The 19,130-nt window shown below is 54.6% G+C and overlaps 1 protein-coding gene across 4 annotated transcripts in view; it reads right to left on the bottom strand.

The window, feature by feature from the left end:
* The window catches only part of RIMS3 (regulating synaptic membrane exocytosis 3), a 49,004-nt gene extending 30,176 nt beyond the window's left edge, over nucleotides 1-18,828 (bottom strand). Inside the window, exons 1-4 of one of the 4 annotated variants that reach the window (XM_058303808.1) lie at nucleotides 18,467-18,759; nucleotides 5,102-5,271; nucleotides 4,491-4,646; nucleotides 2,824-2,992 (exon numbers count right to left, since the gene is read on the bottom strand). The gene's annotated coding sequence lies outside the window, so the exon portion shown is untranslated. Of the gene's footprint in view, nucleotides 1-2,823; nucleotides 2,993-4,490; nucleotides 4,647-5,101; nucleotides 5,272-18,466 lie in introns of all 4 variants that reach the window. The other 3 variants (XM_058303810.1, XM_023586629.3, XM_004450646.4) reach the window with 3 other exon arrangements.
* Nucleotides 18,829-19,130: the final 302 nt, after the last annotated feature.

Below are 19,130 nucleotides of genomic sequence, written 5' to 3'. Positions count from 1 at the left end.
CTTGAGCCCTTAAAATGCCAAGGCCTATGCTGAATGCCAAGGTTATAGCAGTGAGCCAGGCTGACTTGGCCCTGCCCTCCCAAAGCCTCTAGTCCTGGAGGGGAGACAGCAGGTAAATAACTAATCATGAAATTAAATATTTAACAATGGTTACGATAAGTGCAAGGGAAGAGGAGGGCAGAGAACTCAGAGCCACCCTGGGGGGCGGGGGCAGCTGGCGTCTGGTGCTCTGCTTTGCACAGAGGTGCCATGTCCCGCTGTCCGGCTCTACTACTTGGCTGCAGAGTCTGATGCTGTGGTCGGTCTCCTTCGCTCAAGTAGAATATAGGAAGGGCAGCTGCTCCAGCCTGCTCCGCGCCCGGCACCTTCCTGGCTCAGCTCCCACCCACGGTGCTTTATCCGAAGCAGCTGCCCTACTAGGACTCAGGGCACTCTCCTTGACCCCTGAGGGAGTCGGTCTCTTCAAAAGGACACAGAAAGGGGGGGACCAGTGGGGGTGGGCACCTTCATCCCACTCGGCTGATAAGGAGGACAGTCTCCAGGCTGCCTGGTCCCCCGGTCAGTGTGGCTCCTGCTGGCCTGGTGACAGGGCTGGCACAGAAGATGAGTAAAAGCCTTGCCATGCCTTCTTCGTGGCTATCGAGGCTGTCCTTGCTCACCCTGTGACAAGTGCAGTGTCCCGGATCAGATTTCCCCATCCATCCCCCATCAGCCTGCGGCGAACGGAAAGTCCCCCTGGACCTCGGCCTATGATGATCGCGTCTCTTTAAGTTTCCAATTCTAATGCCAGTTTGTAAGTTTTAGGGCAGCTGCATGGTTTTCAGTGGAAGGTGGGAGAGGGCTTATCTGATACCATGCGTCTGCCACCGTGGACGGCTAATTTACTCTACACAGTATTTCGGTGAGGCGTGTAGTTACCTCCATATGGCAGATAAGAAGAGTGGGTCTCAGGATATCAGAGCCTTGCCCATCTGCGCAGCTGGGACTGGCAGAGCCCTGTTTCCACAGGGTCAGCCGCACTAAGCAGCCCCTGTCCCTCCAACCTAGAGCTCATCTAAAGATGTGGGCTCGTGGCTCCAGCTAGGGCTTTACCCCAGGACTCTGGGCTTTTGGGGAAGACTGCAAGGAAAGGTGTCTGTTAGGGAAAAAGAAGCCGGGGCCCAGGCTCCCACTGCTGGGGAGAACAGCCGAGACACAGCACAAGCCCCACCTAAACTGTAGCTGCAGAAGCAGGTGGTGGCCTGGTGCCGCTTCCAGGAAGCCACCATCCCTTAGCCCCCTCCCCCCCTCACCCCAGAGTAAGAAGGGAAGGGGGGCAAAATTCCTGACCCTGCCAACCCAAGGGCTCAAGTTTCCTCATGAAAAATGAATGGCACTGACATGCAAATGGCTTGACATTCAGGATTCTGCTCTCCCAAGCTGCCTTCTCGTATTTAACCATGGAGGCATCACCCAGGGGGCCTGCAGAGCTGGCGAATGAAGGCCTGGGCGGGCCCAGGCTGGCAGGCTGCTCCCACGGGGGGGAGAGGAGGACCCAGGCTCAAAGCAGCAGACCTAACACCTTAGGGCCTGATTCCTTGGCCCAGGGCCCAGGCAGGTGGGATTAGAAGGTACACCGATTCCCTGGGCCCTGGGGTCCTCATCGGTGAGTAGCAGGAAAGGGCCAGACTAGGCGCTCTCTAGAGGTCCCTCCCACTGCGAGAGCGGGATCTGGGCACACCATGCTGTGGCAGGGAGCTCAGAATCAGGGCTCTAGTTCCGTCGGGGGCAGCAAGTCTAGCTCAGGAAGGGCAAGACAGAGACGGACTCAGCCAGCCCCTGTGAGGAGGGAAGTCCTACTGCACGGCAACCCTGAGCCTCAGACCCCAGGGAGGGAAAGCAGCAGCAGGAGGCCATGGGGGCAGGACACCGAACACAACATCTCACGCACTGGTGGCATGAAAGGACCGCTGAGTGAGCCACATCCTCCCACCTTCCTCCAAGCAGGGCTGACCTTGTCCCAGTCCGTGGCACCCCACGGAAGGACCCCTCCCCCTCCTCCCCGGGCATGGAGACCTCACTCCCAAAGTCCTCCCTGCTATTCCCGTTTACTACTACAGCAGTAGCAGGACTTTGCTATGATATATCCTTCAGGAAGGTGGGTGAACAGTCCTGCCGAAACTCCGGCAGCAGGAACCTTCCAGGCTCCCCAGGTAGGAAGCTGTGTTTGCTTTCCAGCCCTCATGTTTGGCCTCCATCACCGGGTCTCCGTATCCCACACTTTCTCCTGAATCCTGACCACAGCCCATTTCAGGTCCTGTCAGGCCATCCTGGGTCCCTCAGTCCCTCTGAGCCTCTTTTGAGAGTCAGCAAGGCCATTCAAAAGCCTAAGATGAGCGTAAGCACCCACCCTTTGAACAGGAAAGGCCAAGGATCTGTCACAGCAGAAGGGACTGGGAGGTTGGAAGTAGAGCAAATCACTGGGGCTCTCACCAACCTCTCCATCCTCTGCCCCAGGAGACATCACTAATCCATTGCTCTTTCCCATTGAGACCAGACTGAACCTCAGAAGCCTTTTCAACACAGCACCCCAGCACAACTGACCAGAAACGACAATTGGTGGGTAAAACCTATTTATCATCCCTGTTCCAGCCTGAACCTTTCATTTTGTACAGTAGTAAATCAAGGCTCAGGGAGGGGAAGGGAATTGCCCAGGGTCACCCACAAAGCTAGTGGCAAAACCAGGGCTCCCACCCCCCAAGTCCCCTGACTCCCAGGTTCCCTGTCACCGGCCAGGAGCTCCCTCCACACCCCTCCCCCCCTCACTAAGAAACCCAAACTCACCGACCTGATGAATCCCAGCGTGGTGCTTGGCATCACCAGGGCCGGGCCCCTCCCAGCAGCACACTAGGGCATTGGCACAAGGCTTCCAGTAACTTCTGCCTAGACACCGACTTCCAGAGATGAGGTGAAGGCAGTTAGGGCAGGCTCTCAGGAGATGTGAGAAGAGGGTCTGGAAGGGAAGAGGGGAGCTTAGAAGAAGGACTAGGGAAGACATCTGCCCTCAAGGGCTTCCAGTAACTTGTGGACTAAAAAGACAAGACTTCGGAGCTATGGGCAAATGATTAAAATGCTCCGATTCTCTGTTTCCTCCTTTGGGAAACTGAAAGTCAAGTCCCCTAATCTGCCTTCAGGTGGCCGAAGCCTCACCCACAGCTTTAAGACTTTCAACACGCAAGAACTCATCCAGGGCCAACTGGTGAGGAACTCTGCTCTTCCTTCCTCCCTCCTCCTGCAGGTGGGTTCTGTGTCCCTCCCCAGCAGTCAGGAGTGGGGGTGGGGGGAGGCAGGGGGCACTCCAGCTCTGCCCCCAGCCATGTGACCCTGAGCAAGTCATTCAGCTTCTCTGACCCTCCAACTCCTCTTCTATACAATGATTCTAATCACCACGTGGACCCTGCCCAAGTTCCCAGGATGGACTGGTGATCAGATAAGATCATGAAGAGCAGGAAGGCACAGTGGTCAAAAACAGGCACTTAGGTTCAGAGCCGAAATCACCCCCTTACGTGTCCTAGAACACAGGATGACTTCCTTAACAATCCCCAGGAGGCTCCTGCTCCCCCTCTCTAAAATGGAGCTAACAACCCTGCCTTAGGATTATTCAATGAAATTTTTAAAAACAAGAATTGGTACAGGTAGACAATTACATTCTCATTAATAATGGTGGTATTGTACACGGTGAAGGACTAGACAGGTGTTAATTCTTATTGGCTGGATCTCACACCAAACACAGGCACTTTGGGCAGAGGCCCAGAGACTAACAAGATCACCTCGCATGCAGACCCCAGAATAAGTGTGGGATCAGGGCGCCTGCCCTTCTTGGTTGAGGCAGGAGTTGGCACGTGAAGCTGTGCTCTTTCCTGCCGGCATCCCGGCTCCTGGCCTCTCGCTGGATGCTCGGTCTGGCATTAGAGACCCCTGCCCAACCCTAAGCCAGCACCGGAACCGCCCCTCCATATCCCCCGTGCCCAGCTGTACCCAGGGCCTGCCTCCACAGCCACACAAGAGCTGCCCTTGGCTGCAGCAGGGAGAGGGGGTTGGTACGTGGTGGGGGACGTAGGCTGGGCCAAGGGAGCACGCAGAGCCCACGTACCAGCTCCTCTCCTGGTTGTACAGCCCTTTGTCTCCCCAAACCAGGCTCATTCACACACATAGTCACCGGGGGAGTCACAGGGCACAGATCGCAAATGTGTGATCACACACCATACAGACCCGCACAGATAAAACCCACTTAAAGACACAATCACATGAGTACACAGATATACACATCAAGACACTCATCCACACAAAGGCACACAGAAGCAGCCACACGACAGCCACGGCTTTCACAGACTCACATGTGCATATACATCTGCACACACCCACACACACCCTTCCCTCGGCCTCTGCCCTGCCCAGCGAGGCAGGAAGAGTCATCCCTTCAGTGGGCAGGGAAGTAGGAAGTGTCTTACCTGAAGCTCTGAGTTCCTTGGCTGAGGCACGCGCACAGCTCTGAGCAGACGCTTGTGCGAGCTTGAACACACACACTCATATACACTTCAGCTCCCAATCTCACCCTCTAGGTCCTCATCCCTGCCAAACCGGACAAAGGAGCTCATCGGCGAGGTCTATGGCAAAGAGATGAGAAGGCTGGCAGGGAGCAGCTGCTGTCTCCATGGCTACCAAGCGGACCCGCTTCTCCTCCACCCTGCCTGGCCCACCCAGCTTGGGCAAAGGGAATAGGCATCCTCGGGCAGGGTGGGCCTTCTCCCATCACACCCAGGAAAGGGGGCCCCTCTTGGGTCCTGAACAGGAAAGCAATACGGACAGACTCCAGACATGCCTGGAGGGGAGCAGACAGAGGACACAGGCCCTGCAGATTCCAGCCCTGGGGCCTCTTCCAGCACCGGGCCTCTGGCACCAGACACCCACTGGGGTCATGCACCCAGCGCTGGACACCTTCTCAGCCATGGTGCTCAAGGCAATGCAGGGGGCCGGATGGCCTGAACTGTGTCCCCCTGGCTCCAAAGACTAGGACATCCCAGGTTGAGGGAAAGCCAGAGCTTGGTGAGTCAGGGCTTACCCTTCCTCCTCCAGCTAGGGGCTGCGAGGGCATGGCCAAGCCTGCCTTCCTCAGACAGGTGTCTTCTTCAGCCTGGGGGCTCCTGAGGACATGGCCATGTGTCCTCACTCAGAACTGGGGACACAGGAACAATGCAGCCCTCAGCGAGTTCAGTCTTATGAGGGTGCAGCCTACAAAACAGAGCAAATCACTCCTGCTGAACACCTCCCATAGTGTCCCATTTCCTTCAGGGTAAAGGCCCACAGGCCCACGCGACCTGGCCCTTGCCTACCTCTCCCAGCTCACCCCGTGCCTCTTGCCCTGACTCTGCATTCCACCCACACTTCCTTTCTTTTCATTCCTCACAACTGCCACTTGGTCTTCTGTCCACCTGGAAGGCTCTTCTCCAGCCCTCGCCAGCCCCCATGCTCTGAGGACCCGTACTTGTCTGCCACATCTCCTTTGCTAAGCTAATCTTGTTTATCACGCAGTCCCAACGGGAATACCATTTCCTAGGGGAGTCTTCTCAGATGGGGCTAGTCCCCGTAACATACTCCCCAGAACTCTGCACCATCCCTGCCATTCCTAATTTGTTCAGTGTCAGTCTCCTACATCCTACCCCCTCCCTGACTGTGAGCTGTTTTAAAAGCAGGAACCATGCCATCTTTGTCACTCCAAATTCCTAGTTCCTGGCACACATCTGGCACTTAGTAGGGGTCTGCAAATATTTGTTGAATGAATGGATAGCAATCTAAAATAAACATTGCATTAACAGTATTTATAGTTGGATAGTAGAATTATGAGTCATTTTTATTTTCTTAACGTGACATATTGTGTTTTCTAAAGTTACTCCTTTGGAAACTGTATTAATGTTATAATAAAGAAAAAGCTAAAATATTTTTTTTTCTTTTTAAAACATACATCAAACTAACAGACATTTCTACCGATGTGTGTTTTGCAAAGAGGGAAAAGTTCTGTAATATGCTTGGAAACAGCTTATATATTAATTGATTTCTTTTCATGGCATTAGAATGCTTTCCAGAGTGAGATTTACTGAGTGTAAGGTCTGCGGTCTTCTGGGGCATGGACTCCAGGTGGGAAGGGGCCAGGCCAGGAAAGCATCCGTCTCTGCCTCCATCTCCACCTCCCAAGGTTCATGGCATCTGGCCAGATCTGGCACCTGTCACCTGACAGGACCTGCTAGACTTGGCACAGGACACCCCCCAGCCCAGGCTGATGGCCACCTCCAGACTGAGGCAGGATCCTACCCTCAGTGGACACTCAATAAGTGCCTCTCAAACTTTAATGTACCCACAAATCACCTGGGGGTCTTTTGGACATGCATCTTCTGGTTCCATGGGTCTCAGGTGGTGCCTAAGTTTCTGCATTTCTAACAAGCTCCCAGGTGATGCCCATGCAGAGAGTTTAAGATGAAATGTGCTGGTTATTCTGCAGAAGGAATGGGCACTTGGGGATGAGGGAGACCAGAGAAGGCATCAAGGGGAAGTGTGCTGCAAAGTTCCTCAAAAGATAGGTGGGGAAGCGGGTGTGGGTCAGTCAGTTGGTTTCCCATCTACCAGATGGGAGGCCCTGGGTTCGCATCCCGGGACCATCTTGTGAAGGCAAGCTCACCCGCATGCTGTGGAGAGCTGACTCAGCAAGGTGACGCAACAAAAAGGGAGACAAGTAAAAACACAGACGAGTGCACAGTGAATGGACACAGAGAGCAAACAAGCAAGCCACAAGGGGTGGGGGGGATAAATAAAAAACAAATACATAACCAGAAAGAACGCACAGCAAATGGACACAGAGAGCAGATAGCAAGAAAGTCGCAAAGCGGGGGGTGGGGGGATACAAAATTTAAAAAAAAAGATAGGTGGGATTTGGCAAAGCAGAGGTGGCAGGAAAGAGGTGGAAACTGCCTGGAAAAGTGCAGAGAGAAAACCATTTTGCTGAGGCTGCTGAGTGTGGTTGGAGCAGGAGCAGTTTGGTTATGGAAGAGAGGCTGGACAGGTGACCTGGGAACAGCCAACGAAGGGCTTTGGAGGCTGGGCTGAGAAGCTTGGCTTTAATCTTGTAGGTAGTGAAAGCCGACATGAGTTAAAGATGATGTTTTACAGAGATCAATCTGACCCTGAGTGCAGAATCAGAGGAAAGCCTGGTAGCAGAAGAGCAGTCAGGAGGCCTCTTCCCGTGCAGGGAAGGAGGGTCACACTGCTTCAAATAGCGCAGGTGTGTAGAGGAAAGGAGTGGGCAGGACTGCAGGGTGGTGCCTAGAGGAAATAATGGGGCAAAGTAGGAGAGGGGGAAAAAATAGGATCCAAGGTGATTTATTGGGGGGAGGGAGGGCTGAGAGGTGCCATCAGCAGAGCTTGAAGTGCCAAAGGAAAAAGCTGGGGGAAGGAAAAGGTGAGTCCCCATTTTTGACACTGTGAGTCTGAGGCAGCCCCCAGTGGAGGTGTTGGGTGGGTAAGCAGATTCATGGGGGTTGCTCAGGAACACAACATGAGTGGGCAGGATTTGAGTGTTCCTTAGGAAGTGGGGCATGGAAAGGAAGGAGAAGGCCCAGAACACAGTGTAGACTGAGGAAAGGGTGAGAGGAAATTCCTACACTTGGGGTGGAGGGGAATGAGACCAACAAAAGGAGACTTGGTGATTGAGAGTTGGAGGCCTGCAGCACCCTGACCTACTGTAGACCAGGGAGAGGCCTGCCCAGCCCGGGAGGCAGGAGTAAGGCCTCAGAGACGTAAGGTGGGAGGGGAGGAGAGAAGAGCACAGCTCGAACAGAAAGCAGAATTTGGCTCCATGAAGGGGACTGGCTCCCCTGGGAAGAGTTTGGGTTGCAGCAGGGACCCAAGCACTCAGCCCTGGCCCAGGAAGACAACCCCCCTGCACACGTGGGTGTGCACACACACTCGTACACCCACGCGACTACAGAACCCCCAGGGCAGAGCAGAGAGCGTGGGGGGGAAGAGGTCTCTGGATTAAAGTCTCGTTGCTGGTGACCACAAAATTTATTATCCAATTGGGACCCTTTTGAGAGTGTGCAGGGACGCTATTAACAATCGCACCAGGGCTGCAGGTATGAATAAGGACTGTCCCGGGCAAACCAGCTCTATTTTCAACCTAGTTCTGAGGTAATCCTGGATCTCAAGAAGACGCCCATTTGGTCCCTCTGCTCCTCCTTCCGAGATGGGGTGGGGGGACTGGTGGGGTGGGGTGGACTGTCAGATAGGCGGTAGGGACAGGCAAGCCCCTCCTGCGAGGCAGGGGTCCTGCTGCGGACGTCTGTGGATGGGAAAACTCTCTCCCTGCCAGCCCCGCCCTAGACGAGCAGCGACGCCCCCAACCGGGAGCCACGCAGCAGCACCACGGACAGCGGCGGCGGCTCGCCCTCCTCCCTCCCCTAGCCGGGCGCCCTGCTCGCGAGATCAATAATTCATGGGGGGAAGGGGCTCTGGTTACCAGCCCCGCGCCGAGCCGGAAGGCGCCGCCCGCGCTGCTGCCTTCCCTGGAGACCGTCCTCGGGAACCCAGCACGTCCTCTCCCAGACCAGACACAGCCCGGCCCCTCAGGTGCACGCGGCATTTCCAGCGCACAGGACACACCACATCCTCAGACCCTTTCCTGGGCACAGACGCGCGTGCATGGCACGCACCTTCACACGGTCGCTCAGACACACCACTTAGCCAGACGCACACTGTACAAAGACGAAATGCGCACCACGCAGACGCCACGCCCTGCGTGCAAGTCGCCTAGACAGGGCACACAGACATACCGTGCGCACCACGTGCATCACAGATACACAATACATGGAGAGGTATCAGCACACACCCACACACTTCACACGCAGACACATGAAACGCTCCATCTCACTCACAGAGACCCTCAGACATACCAGTCAGAGCTACATCACTACGAACACACACGCACATCACACACGCATACACACGCAAACTTAAATCCTGCAGGAAGACTCTTCTTTCATACACATACACATAACACCTTCACAGATTCTCAGGCACTCACCATGGACACACGAGCACACATCCCACCTCTACCCAGGGCCCCTTCTGGTGCCAGGCTCGCCCTCCCACTGTGGCAGGAGGCAGGCAGGACTTCCCTCCCTCCCATCTGCCTTCTCATCTTTGACCCTGGTCTTGGGACCTGTTGATAAGTCCAAGTGTGTCCTCTGAGGCCTCCTAGAGTTTGCTTCCCAGTCCCCAGGTGGGTAAGAAGCAGGCAGCAGAGGAAAGAGGACCCTTGAGACTCACAGGCCTCCTGGCTTTACTGTCCCTGGGCCCAAGCTCTGGGGCAAGAGGCTCCAGGGACCACCTCACCCTCACCTGCATCTCCCACAGCCCCAGGACTCCCTGGGACCGAAGGCTGCTGGGAGGGCCTTAGGCCCCGAGGCCCGTGGTGTGCATGGTGACCAGGAGAGCTGTGGAATCTGCAGCTCCTGCTTGAGTCCTGGCCTCAGAGAGGAGGGGCCATCCTGCCCTCACCCTGATACACCAACTCCAAGACCTCCTCCCTCTCAAGCAGGCTGTGGCGGCAGTGGGCACAAATCCCCCTGTCTGCAGGACAATCATGGCGGGATTTTCCAAAAGAAACCCTCGCCAGGGCATGAGATGAGAGGAGGGGGAGCGGCTGGCACAGCAGGGAGAGGCCCCACAATTTCCAGGGGGGTGGAAAGGGCTTTTACGATTATTTAGGCCAACAGTCCACATCTCTGGCAGCCCATCCCCCTGCCCCATTCTCCCATGTCTGCGTCACACTGTATGCCACCTCAACAATTTCTGCCAAATCCACAAATTCCTGTACTACACATTGTTTTCTTCAAATTGACACTTTTATCTTAAATACATTTATTTTCAATAGAAACTTTGTTTTACTGCTATAAATAGAAAACCAATGTCACTTTTAATAACCAGAAAGTGACAGTAGAACAAATACAGTGAAAACAAAGCTATATTATTAACTTTTCACTATGTGGAGTCGCGAGCCAAGACCTCGAGCCTAGTCTGTGATCTCTCTGTTGAAAAGGGGGTCAGAAAGGTGTTAAAGATACACTAGCACTAAACTGACACTTTTTCCCTGCAAAACCCTTGGACCTGATGGAGTTAATGGGAATCAACCTCCTCACTCTGTGAGTCAGAGCACTGTAATGGCAGGCTCGTGAGCCGCTGAGAATGCGAAGGCACCACTCCAGGCTTGGGCCACTCCAGGCCTGCCTACCTCCTGCAAGAGCTGGGGCACGGTAGGCAGCTGGCATCCTGTTGCCACAGCCCATTCTGGTAATAAAACCCTTTAGAAATTGCTTGGCCTTCCTACTTATAAATTAACATCACAGCCACCATCTCCGTGAGCCTCCAGGCAGGGATTATCGTCCCCATTTTTGAATGCGTAACTGAGGCTCAGAAAGGCTAAGGGACTTGTCCAGAGTCACAAGCTAGCATGGGCAAACCCATGAGGAGGAGATCCCTCGACTCCCACCAGATGCCTTGTCTACTCTATCTGCATCCATCCATCCCACAGACAGGAGCCCTTGCTCTGGGTTGGCCCCATGCTGGGCAGTGGGGAGAGAAGGAGGATGGTCACCTGGGACTTGCCTGAGAGGTCCTCACAATCCCAGAGGACAGACAGGCAAGTAAGAGCTGAGGCAAGGGCAGTTAAGCTTTTACTCTGGAGTCACACCATGTGCGTCCCTAGCCTGCTAATACTACCTCCCTGTGCCTCAGTTTCCTCATCTGTGAAATGGGGATAATAATAGTGCCCATCTTATGGGCTGTGAAGATTACATGAAATAATGCATGAGCATCATGTCTGGCACAGAAAATATGTCAAAAAATGCTTATTAGGGAAGTAAAAGCACAGAATCAATACACATAAAGAATAACTGATGGGGGGTGTGGCTCCTCACAGAGGAAAGGAAATGAGTTGAATCTTAGAGGATGAATAGGCTTTTGGCAGGGTGACTACTCATGCCCTCTTCTTCCCTCTCACCCCACTCCAAAGAGAGGTGAGAAAGTTCCGGATCTGACCTCCCTATCTCTGCTCAGTCCTCTGAAGGACATTTGGCATATTCTTCAGATCCTGCCCTGGGCACTGCTGGCCCAGGAACAGGCTCCTCTTTAAGACACCATTCCAGGAGGCTGGACTTTCTCCAAGGGCTGTTCAGATGGAAGGTTGGGGGCAAGGTTCAAACCCCTGTACCCACCCTGGTCCTCTCAGGATTCCAGCAGGTACCTATTGGGGTACTTGCCCAGCTAACAAACAGTCCCTTTCTCTGAGATGGGCATGTTTGCCTGTCTGACTTTCGGACCCCTCCCAGCTGGCTGCATTTGATTGGACCAGGCTGGGTCCCTGACACATCAGAGCCAATCAGATTCTCTCCTGGGAGTCTGGAATTGGATCGGTCAAGCCCTGAGTTCTGTCTCTGAGAGTGGCTAGCACCGAGGGACACAATACAGGCACTGTATGTGGCTTGGTGCCCAGAACAGCAGGGGAAAAAAACTCAGTCTACAAAGACAGAAAGATGAAGACAGCCGGCCAGGAAAAGCACAGACACGAGAGGATGCAGAGAGCAGCTGCTTCCATTTCTCCTGGCCTTCCAGCTCCCGCCTTTCCTGATCCTATGATTTTCCTGCCCCTCAGTGCCCAGACTTCCTTAGTGTCCTCATACTCAATGCTTCTTTATTACCGAAGCTAGCTTGAGTTAGTTTCTGTATACAAACAAAGACCTAATTAAGACAAGGAGAAGCTGAGAGTGAGCTGGAGATACAAAGCACAACCCTGAAGAGAAATAAGCACCATGCCTGAGCTAGAGGAGCTGTTTAGTGGGAAACAATGAGTAAGAGGTGTAGACTCTGTACTGATGAGGCTGAGCGGCACTGACTGCCCAAGGAGGAGAGGAGGCTTCACAGCAAAGGTTTGGAGAATGAAGGACATGTTCTTCAGGGAGACAGAGTAGGGAGAGGGACATTATAAGCAGGGGAACGGCAAGTGCACACAGAGGTACCAAACAGCCTGGTGTGTCCGAGGAAGTACCAGGAGTTCAAAGTATGGTGGGAAAGCAGAGGAGGTGTCGCTGGGCAGTCGGGCACAGATCACAAAGGGCTCTGAACATCATGAGAAGAAGCTGAGGCCTTTTCTTGTCAGCAGTGGGGAGTTATTGAAGTATTTTAAGTAGCAGGGGGTGACAGGGTCAGTTCTGTGTTTTAGAAAGATCGCTCCGGGGCTGCACAGAGAAAGGGAAAGAGGAGAGAAGCCTGGAAGCAGAGACTAGTTAGGAGGCTGCAGCGATGGTTCATTTATTCTCTCCATTCATTTTGCAATTCCTTGTTGTATACCTACTGTGTGCTCACCAAATTCAGGATTCCTAGCCCCATGTAGTTCACAGGCTAGCAAGAATGAGAGATGATGAAAAAGCAGCTCAAGTGTAAATGTCACGAAAGTACAAGGTTCCATGGAGGGGGCGGCATTTTGCTTCTGGTTTTTAGGCTTCCCGCAGCAAAGGGCGTGCAAGCTGGTATCTGAAGGACAGAGAGGAGTTACTCAGGCATCAGGAGAGGAAGGAGAAGCATGTGTGAGGGTCCTGCAGCTGAGGCAGAGGGAGAAGGGTTCAAGACGATACACAAAAGGCAGGCATGCGCCAGATCACGCAGGGCCTTCCTTGTAGGCTACGTCAAGGAGTCTGGCTTTCATCCCAAGGACAGTAAGAAGCCCTGGAAGGGTTTTGAGTAGGGAAATGATATGACCAAACATTCATCTATTGAAGATCACTCTGGCTATGGTGTAAAAAGTGAAATGAAGTTGGGGAAAGGACAGGAACATAGGGGCACAAAGCCTGCCACAGTGGCCCAGGAGGGGACGGGCGGGAGAGGGCTGACAGACTCGAGATATTCAGGAGAACATACAAAACTCTCTGAAGAGCGAGTGTGGGATATGGGGGTGAGGGAGAGGGAGGTGTCCAGGAGAACTTCCAGCTTTCCAGTTTGAGCGAGTGGGTGGATGGTGGTGCCAGGGATGAGCTGGGGACACTGGAGGCGGAACCAGAGCAGGTTCGGGCAGGCAGTGCTGGGGAGCTGGGTTTGGACCTGAGGCTGATTATCTCTGAGCCATCTAAGTGTAGTCCAGGAAGCAGATAGACATGCAGGTCTTAAGGTGGAAAAGAGTGTTAAAATCGAGAAGGTAAATGAAATTACCTGGGGAGGGGGGTGGGTGGAGGAGAGTATACACTGAGAAGAGGGCCCGGGACAGCTCTGAGGAACCACGACAGCCGGGCCGGGGGTGGTGTGACCAGAGGCTCTGAGCTTGGAAAATGAGAAGCACTGAAATGCAAAAATTACCTTCTCTCAGCCCCAAGATGCATCTGGCTTTGGCTCCTCTTCTCCTGGCCCAGCATCACACCCTTGGCACAGGCACTCGCCAGCTGAGAGATGCCTCCTTTCCTAGCTACTTCTTCCTCCTAGACCAATTTCTGGTTACTCTTTTTTTTTTCTGAGGTACCAGGCCTGGGGATTGAACTAGGGGCCTCGTATGTGGGAAGCTGGCACTCAAATCACTGAGCCGCATCGGCTCCCCTCTGGTTACTTTTAGATCCAGTCCCTCCTACGTGAAGACTTCCCTGGCCAAGTATGTGCTGTGTAGCCAGACAACTTGGGTTTGAATCCCAACTCTGCCCATTGACAGCTGTGTAACTTTGGCCAAGTAACTGCCCCTCAGTTTCCTCATCTGTACAGTGGGGATAACAATAGGTCCGACCTCATAGGGCTGCTTGCAGAGGAGCATGTGATGGGCTTGCAGAGCGTCTCACAGTGGTAAGCACTAAATAAACCTTACTATTAGGTCAACCACCACACCAGGGAGCCAAGAGTGCCTACAACTGCAAACAGGAGAATTGCATCCATCATCCAAGCAGAACTGAAGCACCCTCTTGATACAGAGGTGGAGTGGACATAACCATCCCAGGGTCCACAGAATGGAGGAATAGAGTATAGATTAGAGTAGACTTACTGATACTCTATTACGGAACTAATGTGATTAGTAATGGAAGTAAATGTTGCACTGAGATGGAGAAAGTGGTCATGGTAGCTGCTGAGGGTGGGAATGGTAAGAAGAGATGTGATGTGGGGACATTTTCAGGACTTGGAGATGTCCTGGGTGGTACCTCAGGGACAGTTACTGGACATGGTATGTCCTCCCATGGCCCACTGGGTGGACTAGGGGAGAGTGTAGACTATAGTGTGGACCCTTGACCATGTGGTGCAGCAGTGCTCAGAGACATATTCACCAAGTGCAATGACTGTCCCATGATGATGGAGGAGGTTGTGGTTATGGGAGGAGTGGGGTGAGGGGAGTGGGGGGGGTATATGGCGACCTCATATTTTTTTAATGTAACATTAAAAATAACTAAATTAATTAACTAAAAGCAAAACAGAAAAAAATCCTTACTATTATTAACACCCACGCACCTCAGCACAGCTAGTCATGCCCTCTGTCTTTTATCTCCTCCTCTTGGGACCTACGTGCAGGTCTGTGTCTTCCCAGATTCTTCCTACACCTGTCCCTACCTAATTTGCAGGGCTACATCATTTGCAGGACCCAGTGCAAAATGAAAATGTGGGTCCCCCTGCTCAAAAGTATTAAGAATTCCAAGTAGAAACAGCAGAACATTTAAACCAAGCACCAGACCTTGTGTGACTACAGTGTCCTGAAGCCAGCCCAGAATAAAACATGCCAATTACATCGAGATAGGGCTTTGTGATTTCCACCTAGAATTTCCCTTCTTCCTCCCCCCTAGAGATAATATCAAGCCCATCTTAGAGTCCAGGACAGAGGTTAGAGACAGGGAGTACCTTGCCAGAGGCCACCTGGCTGGGGAACTGAGAGCTGGGATGTGAACACAGGGCAGCCTGGTGCCAGAGCCCTGCACCTTGTCATCTGGCTCCCCAGGAAGCTCAGAGGAGCCTGGCCCCAAGGGCTCAGCTCTGTGGAGCTTCGTCAACAAGGCTGAGATGCACCTCAGCCCAGAGAGAGGGAGCAGGCAGGACTCCACCTGGCCCCCTCCCTCCTGGGGCAAACCACAAAAACAACTGGCTCCCTGGGCGCCAAGGCTGGGTACTGGGAAGGGGTTAAGAGAGGTCAACAGGTCACCTGAGAAAGTGCTGACTGAGGGTCTGTGGCCTAAGCCCACGCTCTCCGGGAATCTGACCCTGTCTCCTCTGCTCAAAATTCTTCAGGGGCCTTGGGATAAATTCCCAGGTCTCCAGTGTCCCGGCTGCTGAAGCCTACCCCCTCTCGACCCTCTCTTCATCGCCAACCTCCCTCTATCCCACTAAGCATGTTCCTGCCAGCACTAGGGCCTGAGCACACTCTTCTTCCCCATCCCTTCTTCTTTGCCTCCTCAATCCCTGTCACCCTTCACACCTTCGCTAAAATAGAAACAGCATCCTGGTGATAGTTCCTGAGGCTCCCTGAATCCCTCCTTTAACACATTGCCTGCATGCTGCCCTGCTCTGGATCATCTCCTCACTAGAGCTCCATAAGCGCAGGGGCTGCTGGTCCACGGAGCACGGCACATCAGAGGTGCTCAGTGGGCCAACGGCAGCCTCCCAAAAGGGAGGCAAGAGGCCCAGCGTTCCTTCTCCTGGCTCTCCATCCCTCCCCAAACCTCTTTTTCTTGCTGGAGCATCTTGAGCTCAAGGCTTGGGGAGCCCAGGTTTGCAAAGGAAAGAGAACAATCGTATAGTCTGCGCCCTCTACCTGCCAATGCTGGGCTGGGCACAGCCAGCGGGGAGGAGGCGGGATGGGTAGCATGTTCCTGTTATTCAAATGAGACTGAGGCTCAGGAGTTGAGGCCACATCCCTCAAAGGGTAACAAAGTCTGGAATTGGAAGATAAGGATTTGAACCCAGGTCCAGCTGATGCCCATGAACCTGGTCTCCTCTCTTCCCCAGACCACAAGACTCCCATGACTCACCATTCCCAGCCGGCTCACCCGCAGGCAAAGTAGTTGTTTCTAACCCATGCCCTCATTTCACACACACTCTGGCCAGCAAAGCTCCTCTGTCAGATTAGCAAAATACCAGAGTCTAGAAGTTGGCCCCTCCCCAGGGGCAACAAAATGCCCCTGTGGGAGAAACATCCCCCAATGTCAGTCAAACTCTAGTGGGGGCCTCACCCTCATTGTCAGCAAAATTCCAGTGTGAGAGACACTTCCCCACACCCCACCTCTGCCTGGGCCCATGACATGGGTTGGAGGTGCACAGAGGGAACCCACCAAGGTGTTGCTCCTGGGGTGGGGGAGGCTCTGGCTTGGGGGCTGCTGCTGCTGCTGCTACACCGCCTGGGGGAGGAGGCTGCAGCTGGGGAGTGGGGCAGACTCGGGTGAGAGTTCTCACATGGCACTAATGAAATCAACCACCAGCCTGCTCGCCCCTCCCCAGGGACCCTCCAGGCTCCAGCTGATGCAATGCCCAGGCCGGATAATTGTTTTCTTCCCTCCTTAAAGGGCCAGTTGCTGTTGCAGCTGCAGACATCACCCAGATCCTTGAGAGACCCTGTAGAGCGCAGCACCTGGGCAGGGAGAAGGCGAAACCCAGAGAGGCGCAGCGTCAGGCCTGGACTCCGCAGAGTAAAATACAGTTCATGTCCAGAGACCAGAGTGTAGGCAAGCAAAGAGGTTGGGTGCTAGTTAAGACAGTGACAATGCCCCGGCCCTCTAGATCACACTCTTATCCAACCCCCAATCCCAGCAAGCGACCACAACTGCCTTGTCCCTGGCGGGTCCTCAGCACTTGGCTCCTGCAAGCCTGCCCCCAGTGAGTGCTGGGCACAGCAGTTACCTACTAAGCTCCCCTGAGTGCCAGGCACTGTGCTAATCAGCTCAAATCACCATGTCATTTACTCCTAGACCTAGAAGGTGGGTCTGTTTTACAGAAGGAGGCTCAGAGAAGGGAAGTGATTTCCTAAGCAACACACAGTTAGAAAGTGGCAGAGCCTAGGTTTGAAGCCAGGTTTGCCCAACTTTGGGCTCCATATTCTGCCAAAGGTTGGGTACGTATGGAATCCCAGGGCTGGAGGCTTCTCCACCAGGCCGCCTGGCACAGATGGGGTCTGTGGGCCCTAAACAAGCACAGTACTTGTTTTAAGCACATGTTTCTTATACCTTCTCCCCAGCAGACCCCTGCCCACCCACCCCCAACCAGACACTCCCCATTAGGTAGCCCACATGCCCCCAGGGACAGCTGGCAGCTGCCTGATTACAGACTAATTGGTAGCTGGCAGCAACTGTGGGGCCTGGCTAGTTAACCCCTTGGTGACCAGCCCCAGCCCAGAAAGGCCCTCCCTCTACCACTTCATGCCCCAAAACCAAGGACCCCAGACTTAAGACGTCATCATGAACAGAGGACAGCAGCTCTCCTCCCCACACCCAGACAACATCTTTGGGGCTGGGGTCGACAATGACAGTTGCCCAGCTTCCCCAGCCCTGAAGGGCCACATCCAAACATCCCCCAGGTGGCAGTGCCAGCCAGAGCCCCTTGTTCTCTGGCCTTGGGCATGGCAATGCCCACTCCAATCTGGGACCACAAATGCTATGGGCCCTCCCTGGATTTCCAGGCCCAGGACACTGGGAAGAAACCAGGTCTTCAGTACTGGGCTGTCCAGAGAAAGGGATGGAGGATGGCGTCCAGGCGGCCAGGAGGCCAGCCAGGGAGGGTAGCCTCCCCCTGAATGAGAAGATGCCCAGAGAAGAAAACCCACTAAGGGTCTGACCAAGGCCCCCTGCACCTTGGGCTCCCCCCGTGATGCTAACCAACTGCCTTTCCAGATTCCCAGAAGCCCCTCTTCCCACCCTAGGGCTGGGGTGAGCACCACTCCTTTTCTTTCATCTGGCCAGGTTCCTTTGGGCACCATAATGGTGTCACATTGGAAGAGAAGAGTGACTGCTTCTCAACCAGGGCACTGGCAGCGGGGGAAAAAGGCAGCCTGCCTCCCAGCTGCCTTTCCAGGAGTGATTTTAATCACTTTCCAAAAATGCCATCCAAGGCTACGCTGTTTAGGATCAGGGCCCCAGGTGCTCTGAGGATCAGCAAAGAACTCAAGGCTCTGAGGCCCCCACCCCATTTTTCGGGCTTCCCCCAAACACTCCATGTCTCCCCTCACATATTAGCCCCCACCCCGCAATGGTCCACACGCGATGATCATCCCCACTGGCCTCCGCCTTCCCAGACCCTGCACTCATTTCCCTGCGTTGTTTCTCATTGCCGGAGCCCTGCCCCCCAACATCTGGTTCCCCAGCACCTGAACCCTCGCATACCCCCGATCACCGTAGCCCCCTCCCCAAGTCCTCTCCCGGACAAGCAAGGCTTGCTGACTTACCTGGAGGTGGGACGGTGATCCAGGGAGGGAGAGGGGCTCCGCAGGCCGAAACGGCCCCACAAGGCGGGGCAGGTGTTGCCCCGGGACCCCGCCCCGCGGACCCGGCGGTGGGCGCGGCCCGGCCCCAGGCGGGCGGCAGACTCCGAGGGAGTAGGGACGCGGGGCGGGGAGGCGCGAAGAGAGAGGTTCACGGGGGCATCGCCCGCCACGGGGCCGGGCAGCTCTGCTCCGCCCGCCTGCGCTGCCCGCTCTGCAGCCGCCACGGTTCTCTCCGCCTGGGGGTGCAAAGCCCCAGCTTCGGCTGGCGGGAGGCGAAGAGGGAGGCGGGGCCTGCTGGGGGCGGGGCCTCGGCCTGGCGGGATGGGCCACTGGCTGGGGTGGGATCAACGAGGGGCGGGGCCTTGACAGGTGGGCGGGGCCTAGAGGAACCCGGAGCGTCTAGGTTTCCAAGTTAGGAGCGACTTATGCTAATAAGGCTAAAAGCGAGTGGGCCTCGAAGTGGCGGGGTCTAGGGGCCACCTCAAGCCCCTCCTCGGCTCTAGGACGCTCCTGCCTCACGCCTGGCAGCCCTCTCCACCACCCTTACCTGTTCTTTCTCGTCCTTCCTTCCTTTCTTACCTCCTAGGACTTCCCTGGCATCGCGATTGCCCCATCTTGGGGCAAT

Source organism: Dasypus novemcinctus, chromosome 9 (genome assembly GCF_030445035.2).
Source record: "Dasypus novemcinctus isolate mDasNov1 chromosome 9, mDasNov1.1.hap2, whole genome shotgun sequence".
In the NCBI taxonomy this organism is placed as follows: Eukaryota; Metazoa; Chordata; class Mammalia; order Cingulata; family Dasypodidae; genus Dasypus; species Dasypus novemcinctus.
This window is presented reverse-complemented; position numbering and strand designations above follow the sequence as displayed.